Source organism: Rhinolophus sinicus, chromosome 17 (genome assembly GCF_057876585.1).
Source record: "Rhinolophus sinicus isolate RSI-liver-muscle chromosome 17, RSI-T2T, whole genome shotgun sequence".
Classification (NCBI taxonomy): domain Eukaryota; kingdom Metazoa; phylum Chordata; class Mammalia; order Chiroptera; family Rhinolophidae; genus Rhinolophus; species Rhinolophus sinicus.
The window spans coordinates 57974889-57997165 of record NC_142517.1 but is presented as its reverse complement, the minus strand read 5'-3'; the positions used below and the strand labels follow the sequence as shown (position 1 = coordinate 57997165).

Genomic DNA, 22277 nt, shown 5'->3' with positions numbered 1-22277 from the left:
AAACAGACTATGTCTACATAAAAACTTATACATGAAGGTTCATAGCATCTTTATTCACAATATCCAAAAACTGTTAACATTCCAAATGTCCATCAACAGATATGAAGAAACAAAATGTAACATATCCACACAGGGGAATATACTTTTGCAATAAAAAGAAGCAAACCACTGACACAAACAACAACCTCAGTGATGCTCAAACGAATTATGCTGAATTTAAAAAAGTAAGACACAAAAGAGTACTACAGTATAGGGGGTGGCCAGTTAGCTCAGTTAGTTAGAGCACGATGCTTGTAACACCAGGGTTGCGGGTTTGATCCCCGCATGGGCCAGTGTGAGCTGCGCCCTCCACAACTAGACTGAAACAACTACTTGACTTGGAGCTGATGGGTCCTGGAAAAATACACTTAAAATAAATAAAAGTTAGAAAAAAAGGCAAAAGAAAAAAAAAAGAGTACTACAGTATAAATCCACTCGTATAGTTTTTGAAAATGTAAAATTATTTATAGTGACAAAAAAGCAGATGATTGGTATCTGGTGGGGAGTGGAAGGTTGACTGGAATGCAAAAATGAACAAAGAATCTTTTTCAAGTGAGGAAAATATTCTGTAATTGGATTGTAGCAGGGTTCTACAGGGGTTTTACAGCTATAAAAACGAATCAAATTCTAGACTTTACATGGATAGAATTTACTGAACAAAAATTATACCTCAATAAAACTGGTAAGCTTCTGGATATCTACTGGAAAAGATCCCATTTACAACAATAACAACAACAGAGAGAGAACTTGAATTAAACTTAAAGGACTCAAATCTCTATGAAGAAAACTTCAAAATTTTACCAAAGGGAATAAAGGAACACTGAACAAATGAAAACCACAGTTGTTCTTAGATAAAGGTCCAATATTTTAACAGTGTGAATTTCCCCCCAAAAAAGTCCATAAATTCAATGTCTTTGCAATCAAAATATCAATATGGGTGAGAATACTTGACAAGTTATTAGTAATCATCATTGGAAAAAAACTAGCATGTGAGAAGCCAAGAAAATTCTGAATTAAAAAGTCATGAGAGGTAACTGGTTCTATCAAATATAAAGAAGTACTAAAAGGCCTCAATAATTAAAAGCTTGATAACAGCACAACAGCACAAACATAAATAAACAAATCAATTGAACAGCAGTGTCCAACAACATAACTAAATATATATGGGAATTTAATAATATGATAAGAATAATATTTTAAATCAGTGGGGGAGTGATTACTGAATGAACAGTATTTGGTAAATGGACTTCTGGAAAAAATATTCAGGATTCCTACAGCATAACTTACAAGAAAAAATTTTATGTTAGATGATACACCTAAACATAAAGAACTGAGCCAAACACTTACTTAAACAAAATTGGAAAATTTTACACTCTTGAAATGGCAAAGTCTAATTTAGAACAGTATCTAGAAACCAAAAAAAAAAAAAAAAAAAACTGATAAATTTGAATACATAAAATTTAAAACTTCTACACCACCAATTTATAAAGAAAACTCGAACTGGTTGTGGGAGGGGGAAGCCCAATTATATTATAAAATGGCCAGTTTTTTAATGTATAATAAAGTCTTACATATCAATTTTTAAAATGAGTAAGAAACAAGAAATAGTAATTGATTTAAAAAGGAATTGCAAACAGCCAATAAACAATATGAAAAGATGTTCACCCTTCCACTCATTAAAAAAAGACACTTAATATTTGGGCAAATCAACAAAAATATAAATGCCCGATAATACTTAGTGTTGATCAGGGTGTGGAAAAATAGAAACTCTAACATAAGTGGGAATATAAATGAGAACAGCTTTTTCTTGCTAGTAATTTTAACACTATCAATCAAAATGTGAAAGTTGTCGTTATCCACAAATACAAAATAATATATAAATCAACAATTAGAACAGGTATGACTTTAAAGCTGAAGTAATTAAGATAATGTATATTAGTATATGGTCAGACAAACTGATGAGTAGAACAACTACAACAAAACGAATCCAGAAACAGACTCACGTATGGAAATTTATGACACAATACAGATCACTGGGAGAATGGAAAGAAACTGTCAATAAATGGGGTAGGACAATTGGGTAGCCATTACAAAAAAGAAAATGGACCTCCTACATCAAACCGAAATAAAAAATTAATTTCAGGCAGATTAAAGACTTAAATGTGAAAGTCAAAACTATGAAACTTTTAGAACACAATACAGGAGATTATGATTTCCAGCTGTGGAAGAATATTCAAAACAAGATATGAAATGTGTAAACCTTAACAGAAAAGACTTGTAGTTTGACATGAAAATTACGTGATTCCAATCATCGAAACATATGAAAAAGGTTTGGACAAAAATGCCACAAAGCCATAGACTGGGAGAAGGTATTCCTAATCTTTATAACCAACAATATATGTATATCCAGAATGTATTTTAAAAACCTCCTACAAATCAATAAGCAAAAGAAAAACCAACAGAAAAGGAGGCAAAAGAAATTAACAGTTACATCATTACCCAGTAGTTCAACAATGTGTAATATCGTACAATTTATTATTTAGGAATTATGAAAAAAAAAAGCAAGAAACTCCAAATACAGAATTTAGAAGTATCATTACTGAATAGGGAAGAAATGGGATGGGTTCTGATGGGGGCGCACAGGGGACTTCTAAAAGACTTAGTAATATTCTTTGATTATTCTTAATGTTATGCACAGATTCTTCACATCTAACACATATTTCTTACACATTAATTTGTATTTATTCTGTATTTAATAAACACAAATTTTATATGGCATGCAAATGACTAAGAAACTACACTTTCTAAACTTCTGGCATACCATTAGGGCTTAATGAACCCAATTCCAGTTTGAGTGTGTGGGTTTTTAAGCAAGGATTGCTTCTTCATAATTCTTGTTTTTTCTTAAGATTCTCCACGTAACAAAGAGGAAGTTTACTTTTTTATATTTGGAATAAAATCCATTCTGTCTTGAAAGAAGTCACTATTGCCTCATCCTTTAGATGCCACCTTTGTAGATTTTTGTTGTTGTTGAAGTTTTTGGAAATTTAAAATTTTCAACTTTCTGTCTGGATGAAAAATTCCCAAGATCACCCCCAGGTCCAATGCTTTGCAAGAAGCATTTATGACACCAATTATATAGTCGTAGTCACAGCTATCATTTATTATGGTGACATGATACAAAGCAAAAATCAATAAAGGTAAAACGCACATGGGGCAAAGTCTGGGGGAACCAGGATCAAACTTCTAGAGTCCTCTCCCAGTAGTCACATAGGATGTCCTTAATTTTCCCAGCTACCGGTTGTGATAACACATGTGAAATGTTGTCAACAGAATTTATGACAATCATAACTTACTTTATATTTCAAATTTGTGAAGTTTGTCACCTCGCATTGATTTTTTTATTTCTCTAAAACCAAACTTAGGATCACTCAAAATAAAATTCTGCCAGGCGCTCCCAGTGGTGTATCACATCTCTTAATGTCTACGAAATTCAAGGGAAGATTTCTTTTACACGTTTTTTAATTCCAACAAATGCCAAGAGTAGCTTAAAATAGGATTTGTATTTTTAAAAAACACAGCTGTACTATTGGAACAAACCCACTCCTAGACCTTAAGTCCAAAAAATACAGCCAACTTGCTTCACACTCCTCAAAACATACTGTCAAATAAAAGTTATTATTTTCTACTTCTGTAGAACTAATAAGTAATAAGGAACTACGACTTCTGCTGCCGCCTACTATGTTTTTAATAGAGACAGATCCCAATTGATAATTGATGAATATTCATATTCCAAAATATCAGTACTTTCGATTATTTAAAACAACTTGAAGTAACAATATAAATTATGATTAGGTTCCCAAAGCCAACCCATAAAAAGTCCACTTAACACAATGTACCTGAGACATATGTTAGTTCAAACACAAGTCGCCATTGAACACACAAATACACACATACATGTGTTCAGATCATACAAATACACACACATGCATGTGTACAGAGAGCACTGTTGAAATTAAAGTTCAGATTACCAAAAGATTCTGTCTTCTTTCCTACCTTCCATTCCCAAACATATGCTCAAATTATTTTTTTCTTTGGTAGTAGTGAATAAGCATAAGGTGGTCAAGCGGAGAAGCAGAGGCTATACTGCCTTTCTTAATCTAAAAAATTTAAGTAATTTTAAAATTGAGTATTCCTAAATCACAGAACCCTTACTTATTCATTTGGCGATACCCACTGACAGATTATGTTCAAACTAAGTTTATGAAGGCTTAGTAAACTTTGTAATACAATGTTTTCCAAGAATGTGATCTATCATAAAAGTTTTACATTCAAAACTTCCCTCACATGCTTGTGGAACTTTGAAGTTAATTATTCCTTAATTAATAAAAACCTTGTTTGGGGTCAAATTGTGTCCCCCTAAATTCGTATGTTGAAGCCTTACAAGGTCTGACAAGTTAAGTTCGTGAACTTGTTGCAACGATGTTGCTAAACTTTTTTGGTATCAGAGGGATTATTCATTATGAATTTGTACCAAACAGACAAACAGTTAACCAAGTTTACTATTCAGAAGTGCTGAAACGGCTGCGTGAAAAAGTTAGACGACCTGAACTTTTCGCCAACAATTCATGGCTTTTGCATCACAACAGTGTACCAGCTCACACGGCACTGTCTGTGAGGGAGTTTTTAGCCAGTAAACAAATAACTGTATTGGAACACCCTCCCTACTCACCTGATCGGGCCCCAATGACTTCTTTCTTTACCCAAGGACAAAGGAAATATTGAAAGGAAGACATTTTGATGACATTCAGAACATCAAGGGTAATACGACAACAGCTCTGTTGACTATTCCAGAAAAAGAGTTCCCAAATTGCTTTGAAGGGTGGACTAGGTGCTGATGTCGGTGCATAGCTTCCCAAGGGGAGTACTTCGAAGGTGACCATAGTGATATTCAGGAATGAGGTATGTAGCACTTTTTCCAGGATGAGTTCGCGAACTTAATTGTCAGACCTTGTAAGTCCCAGTACCTCAGTCTGTGACTATATTGTATTTGGAGATAGAACTTTTAAAGATGTGATTAAGTTAAAATGAGACCATTAGGGTATGATAATCCAATCTGACTGGTGTGCTTATGAGAAGAGGAAATGTGAACACACTGAGACACATCAAGGGGTTCCTGTTTACAAAGGAAATAGAATGGAGAAGAGAGAGCAAGAGGATGGCCATTTGCAAACTAAGGTTAAAGACCTGAGAGAAAATCAACTCTACCAGCATGTTGATCTTAGACTTCTAGCCTAAAGAACAGTGAGAAAATAAAATTTTGTTGTTTAAGCCACTCAGTCTGTGGTATTTTGTTATGGTAGCCCTAGAAAACTAATAGAGAGCTTAAAAAGCAATTACTAATTATACACACTGTAAAGTTTTTCCTACTGAATTTTTATTCTATGATTCTCACTGACAGAATTTCTAAATTAATAGCTATAAAGGAGAAAAGTTACACTAGGAAATATGATTAGAATATAAACTTCATGAAAGCAGGATGGCCTCTGTTCATTGCAATATCTCCAGTGCATAAATGCTCAATAAATAATTACTGAATAAGTAAATGCATGAATGAATGAATGAGTCAATGAATATGATTTTCTTTGTATAAATTACAAAGACATATGTCCTGTCGTAACTTCCTGAAATAATTCCACTGATTCAATATTATATATTCAAACAGGTAGTATTTGTTTTAAAGTGAAATATTCTATCAAAACTTATGTCAAGTTTTCCATTTGTGACTTAATTGTAAAAAAGAAAATTTCATATATATATATAACTACATGCTTAAAGGAACATAAAAAAACTACATTCCTAAACAAGATTTTCAAATAAGGAAATTAAAAAGGCTAATTATTAATATATCATAGTATATAGCTAAATGGATAAAAGAGAACAATAAAAAAGCAACTATCTCTAGCTGCAGACTTATTATGGGCCCATTGCTAGCAACCAAGTGTTACTAGAAACTATTTACCAATACATGAACTATTTACTTTAATCCATTCACTTTAAGAAAGGAGTGTAATACAGCATCCTGAAAGACTGAGGAGTTAGCTGGAGTCCCAGGGTCACTGAAGAATACTTATTCTCCTTTGGAGAAACCATACAGTCACTAAAAAAGGATTCCAAAATAGAACAGTACACAAAAGATATCGGGTCAATGTCAATGTTTGGCAACACAGCCAAAAGAAAGTACATTTAATCTGAACAAAGAAGAAGATACTAGAGAATGCTTGTGATTTTAACATAAGATATTTAACTTTAATGACTGTTAAAAATTATTGTAATACAATTAGAATGAGCAGTCTTCCACTGGTTATTATTCATTAAAGCGTATTTCTCAATTTGAAATCTATTTGGAAACTGTATTCTTAAATAAAAATATTTGAAATCACCTATTAATGCTTAGTAAATTGGTTTGAAGGAAGCCTTAGATACTATATACCATAACCTAAGGTTAAACGGACATTTTCCTTATACTTCAGTGTGTACAGAACTAATGCAAAGATAGCGTTTTGCAATGTTCACTTTTGCTTCTGAAGATTGGAGCAAAGTGCAAGCAGTGAAAAGAGAGCCTCAATTGGACTTTACTGCTTTATTTCAGCTAAATAGATATATCACTTGATTAGCAATATCTACCAGCATGTCTGAAATTAATCACACTTCAGTAAAAAATACTGCTCTGATGCACTAAGTTAGACACTGTAGGTTGCTTCACCCAACACCACCATCTGTTTTCCTTGCTTTTCTCTAATACAGAGGCTAGGAGTTACTACTACGAGAGTCCATGTGACACAGCTCTAATCAATGGAATACAAGCAGACGCCTTTGAGCTTTATAAACCATACCCCTTTCCTTTTCTTCCTGTTTTTTATGGCTGGAGTTCTAACAATCATCTTTCAATGAGTCAAAGGCCAAGAGAAAGGCAGAGATGTCAGCAGCTATAGCAACTTTATACCTCCAAACTGATTATAATTAGAAAAACGTAATAGCCCACTTGTTTAAAGCTATTGTTAGTTTAGTATTTAATTATTTGCAAAAACAACCTTAAGTGTGAGTGAACTAAGTAAAGTAAATGGACCATACTGTTCAAATCTATGCTGTGATACTTTTTTTTTTTTTTGGGGGGGGGGGACAGGAGGAGGAGAAGGGGTGGAAAATTATGTACTTGTAAGGAGGTGCTTTCTCAGACTTTCCCACTAAATGTCTTCTAATAGCAAATAATAATTACTTTAAAGATATGAGGAAACATAGCAAGGAGTCACAGCTACATGTACAATATTTCTTGAAAACCTTGTATGAATTTCACATGCACAATTACACTTATACAAATTATCCATACAAATTACACATTAATCTACTCAAGTGATATATCACAGGTTTCAATAAGAAAATAACATTTTAAAGTCTCTTTTCCTTATTTAAAAATATGTTCCAAAAAGTTGATGTTATACAATTATTTTTTGGTATCCACCAACTCATCCTGTTTGTTCCTGAAGCTACTTATATCCCAGGCCAAGAATCACAGCTGTAAGGGAACTGTACCTCTTCTAATAAAATAGAATCACCATGGTTTAGCCCCCTGGATTGTCTCCCATGGGTCGAAGACACAGAAACATTCTTGACTTTTTAATTCTCTGGGATTCTCTCACTTTAATAACTGCTGAAACCAAACACATTTCAATGCTCTATTACAAAAAGCTTTATAACAGTTTCCCACAGGGGCAGTTACTAAAAGGAAGAACTTCTAAGAGCTTCTACTCTTAAAAGTACATTATGGAAGAACAAAGAGAATGTAACCTCCTTTACAAAACACAAGTTTCTGATCTTAACACAGCTAATTTCCTCCCAGGTAATCTTAGGCTATGGTCTTACAGCACCTGCTATTTTGAAATAACTAATTTTAAGCTAAGGGGTTGGCACATTCTTAGAGGCATTGTAAGTTTGCTTATTTTTGTTAACATCCACCCCAAGGAACTGCATCCTACACAGCTTTGTGACCAACAGATTAAGAATCCAAGCGCTCCGCATTCTCCCAACCATTTCCCAGGGTCTTTTCTCTGAGTGCTAATACTAGAGATGAGAGATAAATAAGCCTATTTTTGGAGACTGATTCTAGAAATTAACTCACCTTTTGGTGATGCTGCTCTACCTACCTACTTACCTACCTGCCCACCTACACACAGCAATCATCTGTTTACTATATAATCTTAGCCCCTAAAGGCTCTAAGATTATATAGTAAACAGATGATTGCTTCCTCATGATAATGTATTAATCTAACTGTCCCGGATAGATGCCTCATAAGTAGTAGTACAGTTAGAGGTATGCTCCAATCGCACAGAAATCTGATTTTAAAAAAGATATTTCATTTCCAACAAACCAGGTGGTATTTTTATTACTTTTCAAAGGTTCACTGCCATAAATAAAAATACTATGTTTATTTTAAAATGTTATTTGTAATTTACATGGGTAGATTACTTGCTGTTTACCTATAAACTAAGGAAGCAAACAATAATTGATATTACAAGTACCAGTGGTATTAGAAAAGAAACCTCCTGAACATGTACAGTACCAGTATTATATTTATGCACTAGAAAGATTTGTTTACCTTTATTATTTCAAGCTATTTCTAATGTGTTAACCAAAGTTGTGGGATAATTTCTCCCTTTTGTTAATATTTTCCTTTCCCCCCCAAAAGTGTTCTGTTTTGACTCCACATTAAAAATTTTAATTTCAATTTAGTTGTACTTAAATACAAAGTTTTAAATGTTAAATTTTGAATATAGAAAAACATATTAATGAAAAATGCAACTAGGATACTTGTAGTCTTAGAAACTGTATTTTGGATTTAGTCTTTTGTCAAGCCTATCTGCTGCAAAATTCAAAATTTGGGGAAAAGCCTGTAAAAATTCTATCCAGAAATGTTTAACTAAAGAAAAAACATTATTTTACTACCTAAATTAGGTTACCTAATGATTTCCTAAATACGTAAGTATAATAACTCAGATACCGTTTAACTATCTTTAATTATATCAAGTTATGACCACAGTAAGACATTGTCTATAGAATATTTTCTCAATTTTCCCACCAGGGGGCAACCAAGAACCTCAAGAGGTATTTTGTGATGAATAGCACCCGGATCTCAAGTGGTTCAATGAGTTGTTGGTGGTAGAGATTCAAAGTTCACGGAGATTATTAGACTAATTATGAGCAAAGGTATGCTACGTTCTTAAAACTGATTATGTGATAAGAACAGCATTCTTAAAAAATCTTATAATACTTCATAAGGTGTTTAACTTGTCTAAACATAAAAGGAGGGAAAATTTTAGTATTGTTAACTCTATAAAAATATTATTTAAAAAATTAAAAACCCTTTCCCTAAAATATCCGTTGTGCATACTACATGGAAAAGCAGGCTGAACAGTTGGGGAAAACAAAACTGTAGGTTGAGCTATTTAAACCATGCATATGAATTTTACATCCGTTCACATTTTAAGGACCAATTACAAATGTTAAAACAAATTCGTAAAAGATCTGTTTCTGTAAGCAGCATATTTTTTCTTCCACAACCTCTTCCGTGTTATTATTTTAGAATATTTCAGAACTGAAATACCACTAGGAAAATAAGAATTCCCTGGAACTGCAAGGAGTTTAAACTGTGTGTTGGGGGGGAGGGGGCGCAGATACTTAGGTGACCAGAAAAGCAATATATTCACTAATAAAGGGATTTAAAAAACTGTTTCAGTATAATTTTTTTAGTTAACCAGTACTTTGGAGACCTCTTCATATCATCCATTGGGAAGTTTCAGTCCTACAAAAACTAAGAAAAAGCTTTCATTCAAAACAATACTTCAGAATAAGTAATTACTCCCCCATTACATTCATTAGAAAGTTCTTTCTGCTTTCAACTTGGTTTTAAATCATATATTGTTTTGACTGCAGAAATCAGGTAAAAATACATCACTTCTTTATGCCATTTAATAATTTGTATAAAGAAGCCATTTATCTTTAAGGCAAACTTTACATTTTATAGATCACATCACTAAAGTAACATAACCACTGTTTCACTTATAGGGGATAGACAGGGTCATATTTCTTTTGTTTGTTGTGTTTAAAAGCTCTTTCTCCCCTCTATGCAATCTACATTTTAAATACCAACTCTTGATTCAGTACGGAAATCACAAAGCCTATGGCATTAGTTTAAACATCAAACCTGCCACCGACAATTTCTTCCATAACAAAGGCATTTCCAGTCCTGCATATCAATGTTTTTTCTTGTATATTTAATTCTCCACAGTAGCAAAACATAAAATCCAAGTCAATAATTAATCTTCATTAATGGAGAATGACATTTTACATGCAGCTTTCATAAAAATCAGATCCTTTTCCATCACACTTTCCCTGTACACAAAATCAATTCTTTACTTGCATCAAACACACAGAGGACAGGGAAGTGATGACATGAATTAAAGTCAATCAAACCATCTAATCTGAATCATAATTATTCTTTAGTGAAATACTACTGGATTTTAAAACTAAGCTTTTTTAGAAGTATCATTCAAACCCACCTTACATCCAAACATTAAGGATACTGCGCTGTTGGCGCATGCTACTTTACAGTGGCATAACATCGGAGAAAAGCAATCCAAGTGTTTTGGGGTTTTTTTTAAAGATTTTATTGGGGAAGGGGAACAGGACTTTATTGGGGAACAGTGTGTACTTCCAGGCCTTTTTTCCAAGTCAAGTTGTTGTCCTTTCAGCCTTAGTTGTGGAGGGCGCAGCTCAGCTCCAGGTCCAGTTGCCCATTGTTACTTGCAGGGGGTGCAGCCCACCATCCCTTGCGCGAGTTCAACCGGCAACCTTGTGGTTGAGAGGACACGCTCCAACCAACTGAGCCATCTGGGAGCTCAGCGGCAGCTCAGCGGCAGCTCAGCTCAAGGTGCCATGTTCAATCTTAGTTGCAGGGGGCGGAGCCCACCATCCTTTGCGGGACTTGAGGAATTGAACTGGCAACCTTGTGGTTGAGAGCCCACTGGCCCATGTGGGAATCGAACCAGCAGCCTTCAGAGTTAGGAGAATGGAGCTCCAACCACCTGAGCCACTGGGCCGGCCCAGCAATCCAAGTTTTTGATGCTAGGAGACATTTTTCCAGACCCTGAACATTTCAATCGATCCAAGACTGAAATTCCAGAAAAATGCCTTGGTAAATATTGCTTGCTGACTGTCTTGAACATTTAATCTGGATCCAAAGCACTCTTTTAAAAGGATTCGTATTAAAATGTTGCATTCTTCACCTGTTTCCACCCCCAAAGCAGAGATCAGGACGGCATATTATGAATGGAATTAAGATGCTGCTTCCTTTTCCTATATAATAAAACTGTTTCAACAAAATTATAATCAAATTCCCAGACTGAATGTTCTCATTCAGCATCACTTTGTCAGGGCCCCAAACCTTGCTAATATCCTTAAAGTTTAATCCAAGATCAGATTCATCATAAAAGCTCCACCTGTTGCATTGCTATCTCCTCCATGAGAATAAGATACAGCATGAGAGCAGAACACTATGCTGGAATATTTGCTAGTGGCCTTGGGGGGGAGGCAAGATGTTGCAGCAAGGGACTCATTACCTAGTTCGGTAAGAGATGAGCCCACCCAGAGCTTATTGATACATGAACCTTTCTTACAACCACAGCAAATATTCTAGGCTAATTTACAATATAATTTAAAGGTAAAAAACGAGTACCTTAATCACTTATATTTCGTGATTTGAGTCCTCTCTCTAAACCATTCAAGCAACAACAAAAAAATCAATTATCTGGGAAAATTAAAAAGAATAACGACAGAATTACCCTAGGACAGTAAAAAGTTCAGTAAGATAAAAATAGTTTCAAAACATCAAAATAACTTAAAATTTGGGGACATGTTACTGAACCAATTTTGATGTATATCCATACTGTGTAGAAAGTTCAAAGGCAAAAAGTCAAACCATTTAATTCACTGATCTATCACCAGTTTATTCGCTCTTCCAAAGACTATTTTCTGCGCTTTGGTTTTTTAATCAACCCATTAGCAGAAAAGTATCATTACCTAATTACCTCCAAAGCTGAACAATTACATTTATTTATTTCACAAATAAAACACTGTGAAAATGTCATTCTTAGAGTGGTTCATACTTAAAATTTTGCATATAAGTGTTACACTTTATGTCATAGCTTTGACACCATTAAAACAGGTAATATTTATTACACAATATCTATGTAATTATCTTTTCTTTCTTCCAATTATATTTGGGGCTTTCTAAGCACTATATCTGTACAGCAGTTAGGAAATCACCAGGATAATTGCTAATGAAGATTGCTGAATTTTACAAAAATCAAGTTATCAATTCATAAAGCTTTTTTGCAGAAAAGGTATACTTGGCTATATCCCAGAGACAGTAATCCAAAAGACAAGAACTCCCTTATCACCAATCATGCTGATTCCAGATCTACTCAAAGATACCTTTTAATTCTGATTTCCTAAACTGTTCCCTATGTTGTCCCATTTTTAAGCAATTTTATAAGGGGAGGGGAAAGAAAGAGATAAAATTAGGTTAAATTTCTAAAACTGTATAGAAAATGCCTGGCTCTCCAGTCTAATTACCCTGATGGGTAAACAGCTGTGAAACTTAAAAGGTCAAGTGTCAAATGTAACTAGAGCAAGAAAAAGTAAACTGTCCTCCTTAGAAGACTATTTATTTAAAAAACATATCTACTAAATCAGAACTATATTTGTCAAGTTCTAGTTCTCAAGATATTTCACTTCAATGCTCCAGACGCCCCATCAACGTTCTCTCATTTTAAAACTTTCATTTTCACTGTTACAGAAATTTTAATTTTAAAAATCCACCAGCACAAATGTATAACAAGTATTAATACTGGTATTTATCTATAACCATTTATTTACTTATACTACCAAGTAACTTGGTAGATCTCAAAATACATTTCCAATATTTGTGCACAGGTGGCATTTGTTGCACAGGTCATGTATTTGTATTTCTGCACTGGGTCTTCATAAAAATTCAGCCCTGTGCACATCTGTTCACCTAAAGTTACATAAGCAAGTAGATTATTTTTGCATGTGAATCACTAATACAATGCCAGGCAAAGTTCAAATACATCTACTAGCCTATGCTCTTAATATGGTTTGGCTTAAAGAGTTGTTTGGTTGTGTACTACATGTGAACATGTAATATATTTAACTATAATAATACTGGGTTATGATTGTTTTAAAAATGATTATTAGGAACTTATGCGTGGTTCTTGTCTGACTTTTAAATAAAGAGAATGAATTCAATTTATTTATTCTGGGTCAAAATTTATTTAAAGCTTCAGAGAGAATGTGAGAAATATGAATTTAGATTTTAACATGCAAATCCTAATTTTGACTTGAAACAGTAAATTTGACAGATAACAACAATAGTGTCATTGTTATTAACAGCATTTGTCATTTAATTATTATCTACTACTTGTCAGGCATTGTATGAAGTGCTTTACATGTGTAAGAAAAATTATCAAAAATTTGGAAAAGAATGGAAACTTAGACGGCATATCCTTTCAATGTCAGATGGGAACAAAGGCCACTTAAGGTTATCTAGGGCAATGGTTTTCAACCGGGATAATTTTATCCTGAAGGGAACATTTGACAATGTCTGGAGACATTTTTTGTTGGCACAACTAGGGGAGGGAGGGTCTACTAGCACCTAGTGGGTAGAAGCATAGGAATGCTACCAGCATCCCACAACAAAGAATTATCTAGCTCAAAATATCAATAGTGCAAGCTTAAGAAATTCTGATTTAGGGAAATGTACTTCAACTCACTATTTGTTTTTGATTAAAAATCTCAGATTTAGTGAAGTTGTATGCTAACTTGTAAATTTTTACCCAGTAGAGAAGTAAATAATTTTGCCCAATTGAAAATGTAACCACAAAGATTAAGTTCACGGTCTTGTTAGACATTACTCAGTTTCTTATCTAACTCAGCAATCCTATGTTTAACATTGTGTATAAACACCTAGGTTCACAAATGCACTCTGGGCTGGTTTAACATTTTACTAGTTCCCTCATCAATAAGTGAGAGGAATAAAATTTGTGACAGATGTTTATTTTACATTTGCCTTAGAGTAATGACTTTCCTTTTCTGAAAATCATATTTTAACATACATATTTAGCTTATTTAATCCAAATACCTCATGAAGGAAAACCTATTATAATGTCCATTTGGTAAATGAGGAACCCAACACTTGGGGACAGTTTAAATAATTTATCCAAGGTGTCACAGCTAGCAGAAAAGAGAATCATGTCTGACTCTAAAACCCATTTTCAACAATTAGTAAGTGCAAGTAATGGTCAAATATTTAGTGAGCCAACTTTGAAATTCCAAGTACTCTCTCTAGCTGCTAGAATGACAATTCAAGACTAAAAGGCAAGCTCTGAAACACTGTTATCAATTACCTGTTTAAGTTGCAGTGTTCTCCATGCTGTATAACAAAATTAGAAAAAAAATGCTAAGTCTAATAATAATGAAATGTTTGCATTATTCAAAACTGCCTGTCCCTGGCCTGGGTAGAGTGGCACCTGGTTTGGTGGTGCTTATCTCATATTAGCCAGGGACAAAGCAACTCCTTGTTTATCCCAGCTTGGCTTTTGGTCTGTGCCCATGCCTGGTTCATGCCCTGGACACATGAATTGGAAAAAACAAAACAAAAAAAAACTGCCTTAGTGTACACTTATAATAAGCAAATGTTATAAATCTGAACTTGTAAGTAAGTAAATATATGGTAATAATATACTGCCTATATTACGTATTACAGTCCCATGTTTAAGATTTCACTTTTACTTAAAATCTTATAAAAAGGGGTAAAACACAAGAGAAATATTCAATCCAATTCTTTTACCTATCACATTAACAAGAGGTCAGAGTTCAATATGCGGAAAAACTAAATTTAGTCATGAAAACTTTCAATTATATATAAAATCCATTTACTAAAAAATGCTGACTTACTTAGGTTAATATCATACAACAAGGGTGACCTAGCAAATTTTTCTTAGAAAAGTCCATAAGCAGCAGCTAAATTTGTAGACCAGCTGCCCTTAAACGAGCACGGTTGTGAATTTTTTCAGACCCCTAGATGATTTGGACATGTCCCTGTCCCCCATCCTACTCACTTTGAAAACATTAGGATAGATCAATCTATCTAATAAATGTTTTAGTTCTGTACTACGGACAACACTAGCCTCTTTAAAAACTAAACAATTATAATTTCACAAAGACCAGAAGTTTAAATCTTAAAGAATATCTGAGTTTAATTTCCACATTTGCCAAAACACAACATTAAAACAACAGTAATATCTGCTAAGATATGGCACTATTTGCCAAGACCCTTTGCATTGCTTTATATATAGTAATTTATTTAATTATCTTAAGGCTAAGTAAATAAGTTCTAGATTATAATTAGTTGTTGTAACATCTGAGTTTCCATGGTAATGGCTCATACATGAAGAATTTATGAACTTGCCCTGATAATTCCAACATCAGAAACTATTCCCCACAGAAGTTCCTAATAATTCTTACACTGAAGAAAATGCAGTTAGATCACAATGCTGTAAGATGGCCATGAGAGATTCAAATGGTTAATGGAGTAGATAAAACACTATTTTGCTTAAATCACATTGAGTTAAAATTAATGCTGGGGTTTTGCTTATGTGCCTTCTTTTTAAACAGTTAGGAATATAGCAATAACACCATATACCTACAAATTTACTATCCATTTTTTCTGGCAAAGAGTAGCCAAAGGTAATGTGGACAATCTCTGTTAAGCTTAAAAAGTTGATTTATTAGGTTGGTACAAAAGTAATTGCGGCTTAAAGGTTAAAAATTGCAAAAACTGTAATTACTTTTGCATCAACCTAATAAAATGCTAGCCTGTCAAATAAAAAAATACTGCTTTGGGTTTATTTTGTTCCTTTTTTTTTTTCCATATTCTTGAGGCGGGAGCTTAGATTATTAAGTTGAGACCTTTCTTCTTCTCAGGTATGCTATGTAATGCTATAAATTTCCCTTTCGACACTGTTTTCACAGTTTCTAACATATTTTGATATGTTGTATTTTCATTTACGTCAACATATTTCTTTCACAATTGGCCCTTTCATCTATGGATTATTAAGAAGTGTTTGGTTTCCAAGTGTTTGGAGATATTTCCTACCATGTTTCCCTGAAAATAAGACCGGGTCTTATATTAATTACCGCAGTAGGGCTTATGTTCAGGGGATGTCATCCTGAAAAATCATGCTAGGGCTTATTTTCCGGTTAGGTCTTATTTTCGGGGGGAAACGGTATTACCTTTCTGCTGGGGGTCGGAGAACGCATTCTGTATTTCAGTTCTTTTAAAATTTGTTGAGGTTTATCTTATGACCAAGATATAATCTTGGCATGTTCTGTGGGCTCTTGAAAAGAATGTTTATTCTGCTGTTCTTGGGGTGCAGTGTTCTGCAAATGTCTATTAGATCCTAATTTGTGATGGTGTTGCTGAGTTTTTCTATATCCTAGCTAATTTTCTGCGTGGCTCTATCAATTTGTTGTGAGAGGGGTGTTGAAGTCTCTAACTATAACTGTGGATTTGTCAATTTCTCCTTACAATTCTGTCAGTTTTTGCTTTACACATTTTACATCTGTTTTTGGGTATATGCACACTTCTGATAGCTATGTCTTTTGGTGGACTGACTTTTTTATCATTATGTAACATTCCCCTCTGTCTCTGATTTCCTTTGCTCTGAAGTCTATTCAGTTATTACTGTAGTTGCTCCTCCTGTTCTTTGATATTTGCACATGTATTTTCCGCCCTTTTTTGTTTCAGCCTGTCTATATCGTTATATTTAAAGTGAATCTCTTGTAGACAGCATATACTTGAGTTGATTTTTAATCTACTCTGCTAATCTCTGCATTTTAATTTGTGTAACAGAGCATTTACATTTAATGTAATTATTGATATTTTAGGGCTTAACTCTGCCATTTTATTTTTTTCTGTTTTTCATGTATGTTTTATTTTTCCTGCCTTCCTACAAGTTACTTGAACATTTTTTAAAGAGTTCTATTTTACCTGTAGTGATTTAACTGTATCTCTATGTAAGAGTTAATGTAGGTGTACACGTGTGTGTGTCTGTGTGTGTATTATGCATGTGTATATAAATAAAACTTATCACAGTTTACTAGTGTCATCATTTTACCAGTTGAAATAGAGAAACCTTACCTTTATTTATGTCCCTTTACCCTTCCCCATATGTGATACAACTGTTTTAACTATTTCTTCTCCATATTTGCAGAACCACATCAGTGTTATAATTTTTGCTTCAACTGGCAAACACGAGTCAGACAGCTCAAAAGAAAGTTGACTGTATTTACCTATATTTTTGTGTACCTTATTCTTTCTTCAGTCCTGATAGTCCAAGGTTCCTTCTTTTATTGTTTCTTTTCTGTTTACATAATTTCAGTTAGCCATTTTTTAGGGTAGATATTCTGGCGACAAAGTCTCTCATTCTCTCTCTCTCCCACCCCTCCCCCCACTTCCCCTGAGAATGTTTTGATTTTTACTAGATATAGGATTCTGGTTGACCATTCTTTTTGGAATTGTGCTTCTCCTAGAAATAGTGTCTCATTTCTCTCTGACTGCTTTCACAATATATTTCTTTGTCTTTTGTTTTCAGGAATTTGTTGAGTGTCCTGATGTGAATTTTTTGGGGTGTACAATGATGGAGGTTTGCTTAGCTTCTGTATACGAAGTTTGACAATTCAGGTCGCGAACTTGCCACAGTGTGTTTACATTGGCAGCACTATACAAACAGCTCGGTAAGGTTTTGTAACTTTGGTATATCAGTGTCTCACAGCTGTCTGTGTTCATGTCAACATGTGGCGGTGTCTTGCTGAGTGGCATTATTGTTGCGTATTTTTGTGTGTTGTCGAAGAATGTCTGAGCTTGAATTCGAGCAATTAAATTTCTTGTTAAATTTGGCAAGAGTGGAAGTGAAATCAGGGACATGTTAGTCCAAGTTTATAGGGATAATGTCATGAAGAAAACGGCAGTGTACAAATGGATTAAATGATTTTCTGAGGGGAGAGACCACGTCACTGATGAAGAGGTCAGGGCAGTCATTAACGAAAAGAACTGATGAAAACATTGCTCAACAATTCATCAAAGTGTGAGTCAAAATCATTGGATGACTGTGAGAAGCACAGCAGGCCAAGTGAACATCGACAGAGAAATAGTTAGGAAAATCTTAACTGAAAATCTTGGCGTGAGAAAGGTGTGTACAAAAATGGTCCTGAAGGAGCTCACCGATAAATAAAACCAAAGGAGAGTCCAAGTTTGCCAAGACCTTCCAGAGAAGCAAGACGATGTTTTGGGCCATGTTATCACTGGTGATGAAACATGGGTGTACCAATACGACCCTGAAACAAAGTGTCAAAGTGCACAATGGAAGTCAGCCAATTCTCCATGAACAAAAAAGTTCCATCAGTCCAAATCAAGAGTCAAAACGATGTTGCTAACCTTTTTTGATATCAGAGGGATTACGCATTATAAATTTGTTCCAACTGGACAAACAATCAAGTTTACTATTTGAAAGTGCTGAAAAGGCTGCATGAAAAAGTTAGATGAATGCAACCTGAATTTTTCGCCAACAATTCATGGCTCTTAGATCACGACAATCCATCAGCTCACATAGCACTTTCTGTGAGGGAGTTTTTGGCCAGTAAACAAATAACTGTACTGGAATACCCTCTCTCCTCACCTGATCTGGCCCCCAATGACTTCTTTCTTTACCCGAAGATAAAGAAAATATTGAAAGGAAGACATTTTGATGACCTCCAGGTCATCAAGGGTAATATGACGACAGCTCTGATGGCCATTGCAGAAAAAGAGTTCCAAAATTACTTTGAAGAGTGGACTAGGCGCTGGTGTTGGTGCATAGCTTCCCAAGGAGTACTTCGATGGTGACCATAGTGACATTCAGCAATGAGGTATGTAGTAGCATTTTTCTAGGATGAGTTCACGAACTTAACTGTCAGAACCCATATTTTCATTACTTCTTTGTGTACTTTTTTAGCCCTATCCTCTTCTCTCCTTCAAGGACTCCAATGACATGGATGTTAGATCTTTTTGTACTAACCCTGCAGGTCTCTGAAGCTCTGATTTTTGCTGTTTAGTTTTTTTCTGTTTTCTCTGTTATTCAGATTCGATAATTTCATTCCGGTTATTGTACTTTCAGTTCTACCATTTCCATTTAGTCTCTACATATTATGTTTTTTTGTTTTGTTTTTTGCTGTGGCTCTATATCATTTGAGTCAAGCATATTTGTAATTGCTCACTGAAGCATTTTTTTTTTAAATTTTATTTTATTAAATTTATTGGGGTGACAATTGTTAGTAAAATTCACTGAAGCATTTTTAAGTTTGCTGCTTTAAAATCTTTGTCAGATAATTCTGACATCCTGCATCTAGGTGTTGGCATCTATTCATTATCTTTTTTTCATTCAGTTTCTTATTTCTTTTATTATTCTTTCATCTCACTGTAATTCCTGTATTAACATACAAACGTACTCGTTTTCCCTACTTAGGAATACTCTCTCTTGATCACCCATCTCTTACTGTGACTAATATATAAATTAAACTTTATCATACGTTGGTGGTGTTTTTTTTTAAAAGCAGTGTATACATATGTAGAGCTTGGTACTATCTGCAGTTTTAGGCATCCATTAGGGGTTTTGGAACATAGCCCCAAGAGACAACGGGAAAGGCGGGGGGGGGGGGGGGGTACTGGAAATGTTTTATATTTTTAAGTGGGTAGTGATCAAAGTTATAAAAAGGCATACCCCAAAAAAGTCATAACAATGATGATTGAAGCAGGATACCCGCTAATGGCTGATAAACTAGAACCTCTGAGAAGATGTTAGGAGACTACTCAACTGGGAGAATGATGCTAATGATGAAAGTACATTTTTCTTTATTGAGTACTAACTTTATTTGAACTACTCCTGGCATTTTGTCTATGTGTCCTTTATAAACACCCATTTAAAATTATCTTTTTAGATATTTATCTTCCTCACTAGACTGGTAGTTCATCTGGAGCAGGGGTCAGCAGTTTCTGTAAAGGACCAAACAGTAAGTATTTTCAACTTTGCAGGTCATATGGTCTCTGTTGTAACGATTACTCACTCTCCTGTTTTAGCACAAAAGCAGCCATGAAAATAAGTAAATGAATGAGCATGGCCTGACTTGGCCCACTGGCTGACCCCCGATCTAGAGTAAGAACTGTATTAATCACCCTTGTTTTTCCATGTCTATTTTATATATAGTATAGGTACTTAATACGCAGTAGGTACTCAGCAAAACAAAGCTAAAGGAACTCTTTAAAATCATCTCTTCAATCCCTTCATTTTTAAGTGAAAAACATGAAAACCAGAGGTTAAAAGTAATCACACAAAGATCTTACATCCCTATGTAATACTGATTAAAATTTCAAATACATTAAATAAGGTAAATTAAAACAATGATTATTTTAGAAAAATTATCTTTACCTGTAGAACTTTTTAGTTTGCTTACAAGCTATCAATACAAGCTATGAATTACATAACCACATGAAATCAATCTAACAACTACTTAAAGCTCACCATGTAAAATGAGAAGCTAACACTAAAGTTTGCTCCAGGATCCAAGTTTTTTGAAAAGCCAAAATGATGACAATAAACATATTTAGTGGGAGTCAGCATTAAGTAACAAATATAATTTAAAAACTAAATTATCAGAATGTTTTATGGAGTTATACGCCAATCTAATAGTACATATAGTAAAAATTATCTTAGTACAGGTAACAAAATATTTTTACATGGCAGCAAAACAACTGGCCAACAGTAGAGGGCAGCAATTCTATTCACTATTCAAATAATTAAAAAAATCTGAAATCTTTGTACTGGGACTTTCTTTTAAAAGATTTAACACCCCTCTCAAAGCTGCTGGATAGCATACAATTTTAATACAATCTAGTATAACTAAAAGTGCTCTGACACACAAAAATGAACATTTAAATAAAAGACAGCTAATTCACCCAAAGGACTCAAATTTCCTATTCTTAATTTCCAAACTGATAAGGCAAAACAATTCAACATTTCTATGGTGACCTACTACCTACCATTATATCAGTTATCTAGTTAAAACAAACAGTTGTTGAGTATCCACTGGAATCGCAAGTAAGTATCTATTTTCACATACGGACAATCCTTTTTCTTTATCCATATACGATGCTTACACACTAATCATCAACAAGTATCATAGTTATTACAGTCATGAACTTTTGGTAATCAGAAATTCAGGGAGCTATCTCCGAAGACCAGGCATTAGCATAACTCTAAAATCCAAGATACAAACAGCAAAGAAGAACAGAAAGAAACAGGCTTGAGCAGAAATGTCTAAATCTCATCTTTTTTCACTTTCCTTTTATTCCTACTTCCATATTGCCTAAACCATCCGCGATCCCTAATAAAGAAAGAGAACCAGTACACTAATCATAAAAGGCAAGCAACAAGAATTATAAAAGAGGAAAAACCTAGTATCAAAGACAGAGACAATGATTCAGAAAAGACTGTTCTGTCCAACCAGGAGGCTACATATGTTATTACTATTTAATAAAAATGACTAAAAAGACCTATCAGGTATTAGTTCAATTAATGCTTAACAATGGTAAAGTAGGTACCATTATTTTCTCCATTTTAGAAATGAGGAAAATGAAACACAGAAGGAGTGACTTGTCCAGGAACCCAGTGTTGAGACTAGAACCTCAAAGGTCTCCAAAGCCCGAGCCCTTAACTATTACCCTTTACTCTCTGCCCAGACTAAGTGGTACAACTTCAGTTGACTTCAGTAACTTCAGTAACTGAGTGACTTCAGTAACTGCTGAAGAACGCAGACTATAAGGAATTTAAAAGGTGAGAGAATAACAAAATAAGAAAAACGGAAGCCTTAGTTATCCTCTTTCAATTGCAAGTCCAACTGTAAAAGGATGAGCAGAAATAGGACGGTATTGAAAGCAACTTGAAAGCAACCTCTATTATTTCAAATCAATAAATTGCCAAATAAGGTGAACCCTAGGATAACAATGATT

At 34.2% G+C, this 22277-nt stretch overlaps 1 protein-coding gene and 1 non-coding gene across 18 annotated transcripts in view; one reads left to right on the top strand and one right to left on the bottom strand.

The window, feature by feature from the left end:
* Positions 1-22277, bottom strand: part of DLG1 (discs large MAGUK scaffold protein 1) — a 241839-nt gene that overhangs the window by 173389 nt on the left and 46173 nt on the right. The gene's annotated exons all lie outside the window — the stretch shown is intronic.
* On the top strand, positions 14678-14813 carry LOC141568101 (small nucleolar RNA SNORA48). Its single transcript, XR_012491113.2, has one exon. It is a non-coding gene; the product is annotated as a small nucleolar RNA SNORA48 (small nucleolar RNA).